Source organism: Protopterus annectens, chromosome 8.part0 (assembly GCF_019279795.1).
Source record: "Protopterus annectens isolate FY-2018-M chromosome 8.part0, PAN1.0, whole genome shotgun sequence".
NCBI classification, from domain to species: domain Eukaryota; kingdom Metazoa; phylum Chordata; order Ceratodontiformes; family Protopteridae; genus Protopterus; species Protopterus annectens.
Window position 1 is genome coordinate 213,156,562 of NC_056741.1, and position 12,455 is coordinate 213,169,016.

The 12,455-nt window shown below is 42.1% G+C and overlaps 1 protein-coding gene across 2 annotated transcripts in view; it reads left to right on the forward strand.

Moving 5' to 3' along the window:
• The window catches only part of LOC122808703 (endothelin-converting enzyme 1-like), a 1,298,251-nt gene that overhangs the window by 441,014 nt on the left and 844,782 nt on the right, over positions 1 to 12,455 (forward strand). The window lies entirely within an intron of this gene.

Here is a 12,455-nt window from a genome sequence, read left to right on the forward strand (position 1 = left end):
CTCTAAGCCGGTCACGAGCGGTGTCCCACAGGGCTCAGTCCTGGGCCCCCTCTTGTTCAGCATTTATTTTTCTGAAGTGCAGGCAAACATAGGGGTATTGTGGCTGACAAAATTTGCAGATGACTGCAAACTGGGCACCATAATTGACACTCCATCAGACACAGACATCCTCCAGAGAGGTCTCATAGAAATGGATAACTGGTGCCAGAGCCATGGCCTTAAGCTAAATGCCAAAAAATGTATAGTCATAACCTTTGGGAAAACAAGGTAACCCCTAATTACCACATAGGTGGTAATCCATTAAACACGGAAGAAGTTATCAGGGACCTGGGGACCCAAGTTGACAGTAACCTCTCTTTTGACACTCACATTGCCAAAGTGGTTAGGAAGGCCTTCTACATTGCCCACCTGATCATGAAGGGATTCACATCCAGATCAGGAGAGGTCATTGTACCCCTGTACTCTTCACTTATCAAACCAATGATTGAGTACAACGCCCCATTCGGAATGTACCTTACCCGACACCTGCAGCAGTTGGAAAGACCCCAAAAGTTCCACACCAAAAGGATAAAGGGGCTCAAACATATGTCATACGATGCCCGACTGAAGAAACTCCAGCTCTATTCAGTCGCATACTGTCTGCTCAGAGGTGATCTGTGCCTGACATACAAGGCCATGTCCAACGCGGAATTAATGGACATGCTCCACCTCAAAAAATCCAAATCCACCAGAGCCACGAGAGCAAGAGACTTAAACCTCAACACGGATATAAATAGGACGTGCTGGAGGGACAGATTCATCACCCAGAGACTCCCTACACTATGGAACAGAATCCCAGTCCATGTGAGGTAGAGCCCCTCACTGACTCTGTTCAAGAGAAATCTTGACGAGTGGATGGGAGATCGTAGGTTTACCCCGGGAATCATCTCTGTATCACTGCTGGACAGAGGCACAGCAAACTAATGGGTATAGTATTCTCATCCTAAGGGGTGGTGAAAGCCACACACACTCTGGTTAGGCTTATAAATGCCCTAGGGCAGATAGCCTAGTATGAACCTATGAACCTATGAACCCTGTACTCTAGTATTTGGGCCAGCCGAGGGCTGCCAAGCAAGGATAACCCACAAGCGATGACTGCAACAGTGAATACACTCGAACATCTACATTTATGGTAAGTGTACACAACTGTACTTTCCTTTGAATTTCAACCATATATTGTAAGAAGAGGATCCAAGATGTTCTTGTCTTGATCGTGATAAGTTCAAGATGACAAATGTCAGTTGCCAAGTGTACACATTCCTTCACAGTAGTAGTCTGATTCTTCCAGTTCTTGGTGATGACTTTTATTGTTAATGTTAAGATACTCCATAAAAGAGGATATTTTATTTTCATGACACAAGTGGGAATAGATGTATTAAATAAAATAAGAGATTTTGTCAGCATAAACCTATCATTAAAAACAGACTGTAAGACAGAGTTTATGTTATCCCAATATAATCGTAAAACATATGCGGCCAGTCAGCTTTAACATTTACTTTATATCTCCAACATCCTATGTTTTTATTAAACATCAGTTCACCTTTAAGTAGTGTGATAAATGATCTATGTAAGAACTTCCAAGAGAATATTCTCCACTGTAATGATGAAGTAGTTTGTTTTGAAGATTGGAGTATTAGCTTTTTTATCATCTTCACTTTGGGAATTATTATTAACAAGTCTAAAATAATCCCAATAGCTTTCTCTGTGATATACTGTTGATTTCTTAAGTGCCTTATATATTTTAGATAGAAGTCCTTTTTTAGTTATATTCTGGTGCATTAGAATAATGAGTAAATCAATGAATGTGGGGAAGTCATTTCCAATTATTGGTTGCATTAGATTAATCTTATGTGCAACCGATTGCCTACACTTTTGAATTTCTAACCACGTCTTTGCTTAACTAAAACTTATTAATGATATGGTCAACATTTTGTAACTTCCCATTGTCTAGTAATTGATGCCAATATAACAGTTTTTTGTCTTTAAATGTAGTCATGGTTGTTAAATTAAATGTATTAATACTATTTTGAGTGTAGGAAATTGAAAATACAAAGAAAATCCATGTTTCATATTCAGGGTTCCCGAAGAATAAGAGTTAACTGGCTTGTTTTTGTTCTCTCAAGCTAAGTGGTTTAGATTTTATATTTCAACTTTAATAATTTTTCTCTACCTTTGAGATTTTTTTCCCCTTTAGTAGTAGTCGTTGATAGTTTGCTTACCCTTTCTATCTGTTTGAGTGATTTTTTTTTTCTGTTTCCTTACCAAAATGTTGGTATTTCTTTGTACCTTTGGTGGTACAGGCCTCCCTTACCTCTGTGGTAATCTCTTTTACCATTGCTGGTCCCCTTTAACTCATCCTGTGTCCTTTTCTATCCGCATAACAAATTGATGCAAACAAGACTTAATTTGGTGGATGAAGCCAGAAAAAGACCTACAGAGTTCGTTTTCACCCTCTCAGGCCAAGGCTATAGTGACCACGGACACTTCCCTAATGGGGTGGGGGAGGGGAATTTCCAGGGAAAGATAGTCCAAGGCACTTGGTCCCCCATGGAGGACAACCTGCAAACCAGTGTTCTAGAACTGAAGGCAGTGCTTCTAGCATTGAAAGCATTCCAATCTGTCCTCCCATTAAGGATAATTGCAGTCAGACAACATGTCCCATAGTCTGGTATATCAACAAACAGGGGGAACCAAATCCTACTCACTGTGTCGAGAAGCCATGAGAGTTTGGCAATGGGCAATATCTTCCAACTGCTTTCTGACAGCAATGCATATTCCTGGGGATTCCAAAATGATTGCAGACAAGCTGAGCAGATGCATTCTCCTCCCTCACAAGTGGACCCTCAACCCTGTCATAGCAGCAAAGATCTTCAGTCGCTGGGGCCAGCCTTTATTCGCATCCCTCACAAACCATAAATGCAACAGCTGATTTGCCCTAATCCCCCCTCATGGGGAGTCTCCAAGGGATGCTCAAATACATGATTGTCCCACTGGACTTCTTTATGCTTTTCCTCCTCTTCCTCTAATCCCGCAATTCCTGAAGAAAGCTCTTCAGTTGAGAAGCATAGTAATCCTCATTGCACCCTATTGGCCCCGACAAGTTTTGTTCCCCTTCCTTTGGCCTCATCTAGTCCACTGACCATGGAGTCTGGATCCAACTCTGGAATTGCTTTTGCACCTGCAAGGGTTGATCCATCCAAACATATTGAGTCTCAAGATGACAGCTTGGTTCCTCCAATTCCAGTAATTGCCAGGCAGAATAATTCATCCTCCCCTGTATGAAACATTCTTCTGGCTTCCCATAAACCATCCAACAGGAAACTTTATCTCAGCAAATGGAAAAGATTCATAATTTAGTCTCGGGAGAAAAGACTAGACCCATTTTTGGCTTCTGCGAGTTCTGTACTGGACTATTTATCAAATCTCCTCCATTCTGGAGCGGCAGGTTCCACTATTCAAGTACACCTGACAGCTATCTCAAACTTCTACAATGGCTTCCAGGACTCCTCATTGATATCTCACTATCTCTGTAAGACTTTTTTGAAAGGTGTCACGTGTATTAGACCACCTTTCAAAGAACCAATCGAACCTTGGAATTTGACACTAGTTCTACAATCCTTGACTCGTCCTCCCTTTGAGTCTGCTGCCACTTGTGATATGACATTTTTATCCTGGAAAACATTATTCTTGGTAGCAAATACCTCAGCAAGGTGAATATCTGAACTACAAGCTTTGTGCATAAAACACCCTTACCATAAATACAGAGTATCACTCCGGACTAATCCCTCATACTATTCCTCATACATTTATCACTCATTACAGATTGGACTTGGTCTCCAGAGGGAGAACATCCTTTGGCTCAATGATGCTCTGGAATATCCTTCCATAGGGCCTCCCAGGACATAAAGTAGCTAGGGACTCTGTCCTGTCAGTCATAGATGGATGAAGATTAACAACATTAGATAAAGAAGTTATGTTCTTACCATAACATTCCATCTGTGTTGTTGATCCTCATTCATTCATGTTATCTCACCCTCCTACCCCCTCCGAAAGACTCCTGGAGGTTCAGATCTGGTCCTAGCGTCATGAGAGGGAATTTGCTCAGACAAAGCCTCTGCTTTCTTTCTTACAGGCAAACTCGATCTGAGGTAATAGAGAAAAGGGCACCATGGGTAAGCTTAGCTCGAAAGTTTTTTTGGCTGGCACAAGCTTGTTATAACTGCCAACTTGGTTCCAAGGATGGAACCAATACCCATCAGTCATGAATGAATGAAGATCATTAACACAGATGGAACGTTATGGTAAGAACATAACTTCTTTTTTCTTTTTAAATTATTTCATGACATAGCTACATTTCTTATTGGTGGGAATTTGCTCGTTAATGGATTATTATTAATAGTTATAAACAGATGAATTAGTAAATTCTGTTTACTGACTACCACCTCAAAGAACTGGGTTGTGCTGTTATTATTCTAAAGCAAACAATGCCCAAGTTTCATAGGCTCCTTCTTTGGACTTTGTGTAACCCATAGCTTTCAAAGGGAAATTCAGCAAAGGAAGCTGTAAAAGCATTAATGAGTTTACCTTGCAATCTCCTGTATCTCAAGGAAAATAGGCCAAAAGTGGTTAAGTGCTGACAATAGGGCAACCTGTGCAAACCTTTCAGACCATGATTAAGATACATTGCAACATGTCAATCTTAGCTGTCAAGCATTTAATGTTAGGGACTAGAGTTCACTACTGAGCTCTAGTTTAGATTTCAGTAGGTTTATGTAGACCCCTTTCAAGCACTTCAAGCTTTATAGATTAAAAAACATCTACATATGCAGCCTAAAAGTTTATAATGTGAGCTGCAGAGGCTGATAATGTGTATTTTAAATGGCTGAGCCTTAAATTCTTTAAATTGCTGAACTATGTTACCCTGAGTATTATATGTCATGTTAACTTTGCTGTTCCTAAATGCTATATGCTTGCATTAGTACTGTTTGGGCTAGCATTGTTATCTAAGGCTCATGAACTGAATGTAACAACCATTAATAAGTGTTATGCATCACTGACTGTTGGAATGACGCTATCCATTTTGATGTCAACTGCGTAAGTGTTGTAAATTGTACAGTTGTCATTTAGACAGTTATATGGATGTCAAAAAATAAGGCCTTAGAATAGACCCCTGGAGAACTCCTTGATTAAGTTTAAACTTCATTTTGGTTCCCAGCTGGGTGCCTTCTCTGCAGTGTCTGCATGTTCATCCTGGGTTTGCATGGGTTTTCTCCAGGTACTTTGGTTATGACTCGAAACTTTCCTTAACTGTGTGTGTGTTTTTCTGTTTATGTGTTTGCATGCACACAGTTGTAATGATGCTGATAAAGAAAACCTGAAGAAAAGCCTGGCAATCTACTTCCAATGTTCATCATAGTGATCGCTGCTGAAGTAGCCTTAGATGTGTCAATTATATTCTGCTAATGATATAACAACTGTCCATCTTCAAAAGCTTCAGGGCATATTCCACATGCCCAGACTGTCTAGCAACTTAAGCTTGGCTGACTAAAAGGCAAGTTTGGCTGTCCAGCCCCTCCAGAATCTTACTGCTGCCGAAGAATATACTTCTGTTAGGCTTTTGTGGGTCAACTGTCAGCTTGTGCTGTTCCTTTGTTGGGTGGATAAGCTCCTTTTGGGGAAAACCTTCCTTTTCAATATTTTTTGCTTATTGTTTATACTTTCTTCTTCAGGAAAGTTATTTCAATGGTATGAGTTTTTTTAATGGACTGTCACAAGAATGTACTGTAAAACTGGAGTACTGTTTTTCCATGTCTAAGCTCCAATGGCTTAGTGGTTAACTGCTGTGACTGTAGTGTACAGGGTCCTGGGTTCAAGGCTTTCAAGGGCTGTTTATTTTTTGTTGGGAGGGTGGCCAAATGCTTAAGGTGTTTGCCTCACAAACACAAGGTGCAGGGTTTGAGTCTCACAAGGGATAATTGGCTAGGCTTAAAATGGCTCGCAAGAGCAGTTAGCTTAGTGTGAACCTGTGAACAAACCTGTGAACAAACCAAAAAAACAAAAGATCAATGTCTCGAATGCTCATATGAGCGAATATTCCAAAACTCGAAATTGCACAGTCCCCCACACCCCCTGGCTAAATATATATTCCAACTTCGAGATAGCACTACAGTGAGGAAAGGGCAAATATTCTGATCCACACTGTAGTGCAAAAAAAATAAATAAATAATATCGAGGTTTGAAATATTCGCTCGTGTGAGTGCTCGATATTTCAGACATTCGTTGTTCTAAAGTAGACCCGTTTTTCCTGTTAATGTAAAAGATGTTTAAAGTAAATAAAAACATTGTTTCTGTGGAGAAGTTGTGTTTCTTTTACGTTGTAGGACTAGTAAAGTGTTTTAAAGTGCTTTTTGCTATATTTGTGAAAAAAGTGACTTTTAGTTTTTACCGGCATTTGCTACTCATTTTCCTCAGGAAAGAGGCACCATTTTCGGCTTGACCATTGAAAACACTGTCTATTCCGTGATCGGTCTTGCTTCAAGCCAAAAAGTTAAGCATACAACCTTTCCATCACAGTAAGCCAGCAATTTACCTAAGTTGCAGGTGGGTGACTCTGCTGTGGCCATTAGTTGTACCTCAAACCACTCATCTTTTACTCCACATCCCTCTTGTGTAGCACCTGTACCAACTGTGGACCCGGGGTTAGTGGGGTTAGTCATGTCCTCTGTGTCTGTTGCGTCCCCTCAGTGTTCAAGGGAAAGCCACTCTTGGGAGAGGAAACAGGGAAGGCTTCTCTGTTTTGCCAGAATGTTGTGCCCATTCCTGATGAAGCTGTTGCTGCCATTATAACAGTGTTGATCACATTTTTCCTGTCAAAAAGAAACAGAAAGATAAGCATGTATCTACTTCTCAAATTTATTTAGACAGGATTAGTTTACTGGGTCTGGATCAGGGTATAATTCAGGATATGAATCTTTCTTATACAGTAGTTTCTGAGTTTCTGGTAAAAGAAAGAGGGATACCACCTTTTCTGAAGAGATTCAAGATTCTGAATCTGGACAGGAGGCATAAGGAGAGATGCATGGTATTTTCTTCAGATTTTTGATTCAGACTCAGAGTAGAGCTTATTTTGTGACAGTCTTTCAATTACACCCTCTTCTCAAACTGGATCCAGCAGCTGTATCTTTAGTTAACCCTTTTGCTGCTGAACACTTAATCGAAATATTACTCTTTCTGATAAGCATGAGAAGATTACTAATAAGTATGGGAAAAAAGTGCATGCTTCTGAAACTGATTTTCAGAATTCTAAACTATCAAGCTCACATGTTAAGGTTTGTTCTATTTGTGAAAGTATGAGGAACAATTTATCTGCAGTTTCTTCTTGTGAGAAAAAATTTGCTTTAAATAATTAAATTTTTTGTTGTTCAGGTCAATACTCATCGTAAACTGTGTGTGTGTGTGTGTGTGTGTGTGTGTGTGTGTGTGTGTGTGTGTGTGTATATATATATATATATATATATATATATATATATATATATATATATATATATATATATATATATACGTGCACTGCGGTGGTGGTGCTGCGGTAGAGTTGTCGCCTCACAATAAGACGTTGTCCGGTTCGATTCTCAACTAGAGCGTCTTCTGCGAGGAGACATGCGTGAATGGGCATACCTTCATTGAAGGTTGTGCATCAGGGCCAGCAACTTGGCACGTAAAAATCTACTTCCAATCATTAGTGGACCGGAGTTCCGCTGTGGCGACCCCTGACCAGGAAAAGCCAAAAGACACAACATATATATATATATATATATATATATATATATATATATAGATATATATATATATATATATATATATATATATATTTATGACTCTTGATACTTTTTCCAGGGCTGTGGCCACTGGTACTGTTGTAAGGATGTTTGCATGGCTGCATTCTCAGAGCTTCACAGATGATGTTAAAAATTATATTTTACGTTATCCTATGCATAGAGATTCATTTTCTAGCCCCTGCTGCAGTGGTGATCAAAAAAGTGGGATGAAAGTGGTAAGCTGATACAGTGAATCTCTAGGGTTTTTCAGTACTTTTTTTCCAAGTTTTCCAAGGGTTTAACTAACTCCTCATCCAGTCTTAGTAAGAAACAAAATAATTACCACATTCCTATTCACCCAGATTTCAGGTGTTTTGTAAGTTAAGGTGTTTCTTAAGTTTCTATGAGTCTGGGAAGACTTCCAAGATGGCTGCACATTGATCGAAAGGAAAGGTGGTAGAATTGCTTTAATATTTCCCAACACCTACCACATTTCCCCTTACCAGAATTCAGCAGAGCTTCTTGTTGCTTTCTTCAAAATAAACAATTATAAACAAATATGTATTACTGTCCTTTACATCCCATACAGCTGTATTGGAAGATATTCTACACTGGATATCCATAACATTTCCACAAGAAAAAATATTGCTAGGTGAAATGAATGTCAGTTGGTTGGACATAAACTCTAACTCCCCTACATCTAGCATGAACTTATATGGTTTCACACAACTAATTAGTAGCCCCGCACATTATAGCGAGGTATCACATTCCCTCTCAGACTGGATCCTAGTATCAGACCCTAAGAAATACACCACCAGCTGTACAATGTCTGACTCTCTCAGTGATCACCTTCCAATCTATATGACCAGATATCTCACACATCTGGTTAAACACCATATTTATAAAACAGCACACACTCTTTCCATGTTTGACCCAGAAGTGTTCATGACTACACTATTATCTATTAACTGGAACGTCTTAAAAGTACTCCCCTTAGATGATGCTGTAAATAAATTTAATGCAACTTTTCTAAATATCCTAAATAGCCTTGTACCTCCTGTTAGGAAGAGACTAAAAACAAATAATGCAGTTTGGCTATCCAAAAAGAGTAGAATACTAATGCAGGATAGAGAAAAAGCATGGAAAGAATGGCAAAAATATAACACTTCAATATCTTGAAAAACTTTAGAATGCTTTGCAATAGTACTAAAAAGCAAGTAAAGGAAGACAAAAACTATACTATAATAACTTTCAGAATAATACTAAACACAACCTTAAACATTTTGGACATCTGTTAAGGAAATCTTACATCCTGGACAAAAATTCAGCCCAAACCCCTCTCCCGATAACAAACCACTTGAAGCTGTCCATTAATATGACGAAAGTCATGGGCATTCAGAATTGCCAATTAGCTGAAACACCTGATGTTCATAAGGATCATTTGCATATATCCCATGTGCCTCTGATACAAGAGGTTTGGGAGGTCACTCAATGAAGGTTCTAGCTTTGCTGGTGTTTTCATTTTGTTTTTACTGATTGGTTTTTCAGTGACCTTCTCATTTGTTTATTGTGATATTTTGCAGTGACCCTAATGATAATGGACATCAGCTGAGTATAACAGCCCTGTGTTTCTAATGCTTAGTCAAACACTCTGCTTGTGTTGTGCTGCCGAGGTCATAACAAGGCTGAAATATGCATATCCACAGCTAGTGGGGTTTGGTTTTATTGTTCTAAAATTGTCCAGTAAAATGAAAAAATAAGATGTTAAGTTGTCAATCTCGCCTTCATTCTTGCTCGGCACTTGCTAAGCTCGAGAGTCACTTTTACCAGCTCGAGGCAGCCCCATATCCCATGATGCAAGGCGGTAATTACCCAGATCTCATTTGCCGCTTCGCTAATGAGGTCATCCTTTTTACCAGCTCCTGGTAAGTGATATTTTTCTAGCTTTTGGTCAGGCTTTAAGAGCCTAAAACCCTAATTGTTGGTCCCTTTAGTATCCATTCTTTCCTCAGTGTACTTTCACTTATCTCCATACTCCTTTTTGTCCTAGTTCTTTAGTTTAGTTTTTCGGGCCTTAGGTCTTTCCCACCCTCACAGTTCCTGTCAGGATTCCCTCAGGTGTGTGTGTGTGTGTTGTGTCACTTTACTTTATAACTATTTTGTTAGTTATTATTAATATATTTTTAGTTGTTAGTGTCTTGATTGGACTGATTGGTGTGTTTGAGTGTTTAAGCACCTAGATATGTCCAAAGATACTAGGGTCTCAGGTTTCAAGAAGTGTGACTCGTGCTGTCAGAAGATGTCTCTGACAGACGGTCACACTTCTTGTATTTATTGCCTGGGACCCCTACACCTGCAGGACTCCTGTGCTATATGTCATTCTTTCAGCCAGAGAGTCCTGCAGGAACGTAGAAGTAAGTTGATCCTTAGGGGTCTACTTAAACCAGAGAGCTCCCTGGCTAAAGTCGGCTCCGGGAAGCCCTCTAAGCCACCCAAGACCCAGGCTTCGGTGTCCACGTCTGTGGTCTAGGTTCCGACTCCGCCGGAGCCGATCCTTCCTTGTTGGAAGCTTCTGTGCCGGCGCCTATCGGCGCCGATACCTTGGCTTCGGCACCAGTGTCGGCTCCATCTGGAGCCGACACCCCAGCATCGAAGCATGTCTTGCCTCCGGCTGGAGCCGAGATATCTTTGTCTCCTCTCTGAGCCGGCAAGTTGTCGGCTCTGCCTGGAGCCGAACGTTCCTCGGCTCCGATGGCTCCGTCCAAAAAGAGGTCTAGATCTCCTTCTTTGGAATCTATTTGCTTGGCTCCAGCATCCCCCTTGCTTTCGGAGCGGAGCCATCGGAGCCGATCATCGAGGTCTTCCAGGCTTTCAGACCACAATTTAGAGAGAGTGGTAAGTAGGCTATTAAAGTCACAGGCACTAGCCCAGATGCTCCATAGCCCGTCTCATCAGACTTCAGCTATTATACATCCCCCTGAAATTCCTCCTTTGACTCTCCTACAGAGCTCGGAGCCGGAGATTATTGGTACCGTGACTGCTGCTGCGTCAGAGCCGATACCACACTTTTTGGCTCCGTCGTCCTCGACTCCTATCTCCTCCTTGAGACCTTCCTTGGAGGGATCCGGGCGTCGGGCTTCCCTGGTTGGTTCTGAGGGGGCGAGTGGCATCGGACCCTTGTCCGACCCCGTTCTCCCTCTCGGAGCTTCAGCCATGGTGAGCTCGGCCCCGACATCTGCTTCAGAACCTTCCCTTTTGGTGGGACCAGGGATCCCTGTTTCTTTGGAGTGGGATCTCTCGGCTCTCCCTGGGAGGAGAGCCTTCGAGGTGATGAGGAGTGTGCTAGCCCCAGAGCTTAGCCAGCAGTCAGTTCCTTTAGCTCCTCCCTCTATGGTGCCTGTAGATGCCTCTTCCCACTCTCTTGCTCCTGGACCCAGAGATCCATCGCCCCAGGTTTCCCCATTGGGAAGGACTTCCTCTTCCGAGGTTTCTCCTGATCCTTCAGGTGAACCCCCGCGTAAGAGGACCTGCAAGAGGAAGCATTTAGACTCCCCTGAGTCTCCAACATCAGATACCGATTTAGATGAGTCGGAGGGTTCCCCAAGATCTCCCTCTGAGGATGTCTCCTTTTCAGACATCCTTGAGCTCCTGAAACAGAGGGGGAACTGGCCCTCCATTAACCCCTCCGAGGATGAATCGGTATACCTGGAGGCCTTTGGATCTCGACCCTCCACCTCCTGGGTGTCTCTGCCTTTTGACCCTGTTATGGAGGTCATAGCTCGAAAGGCGTGGGCATCTCCTGATTCAGTGGAACTAGTCCCTAGGAGACCTTCAAAATTTATTACGGCCCCCGCAGAAAAGCAGTTTCTTACTAAAGGTGTCCCGGTTGATGCCATGGTGGTGGCGGCTGCCACTAAGAAGGAACTTGCAGATCCTTCCGTACCAGTCCATCCTCCTAACAAAGAATCCAGGACTATGGACAGGTATGGTAAGCGGATGTTTTCCTCAGCGACCTTTGCTATGCGTTCGCTGAATTATTTATGTCACTTCACCAGACTTCAAAAGGACATCCTTAAAGAATTAGGTGAAGTATTACAGGATCCTTCAGCAGCAGGGGCTCAGGAAAAGATTGCTTCTCAGCTGGGAATCCTTAACTCCATAACCAACTCCTCCATGCGGCTCATTTCTTATGCAGCCGATGGGGCGAGTAGAGCTGCAGGCACAGGAGTGGCTCTCAGACGTCAGTCCTGGATGCGGCTCTGTAATTTTGCAGACCCCTTTAAGGCGTCCTTCACAAACTCTCCCTTTGATGGGTCAACTTTGTTTGGCCCTCAGGTGAAGGACACGTTGACCTGGTGTGAGCAAGATGGCAAGACTCTTTCTGCCGTAGGAGTCCGTTTCTCCACTCCTTCTAGACCTTACCCCAAAGGTCAGAAGGGAGGGAAAATGTGGTTCCGAAAATCACAAGGAGTCATGCCTGACGCACGTGGTCAGTTTACCCCTAGGGGCAGAGGGGGTCCGCAGAACCAGGGCTCCAGAGAGCCTCTCTCTGACAAGCCCTTCCAGCATCCCTGAGGTGTTGCCCGACTGCCCACCCTTGGA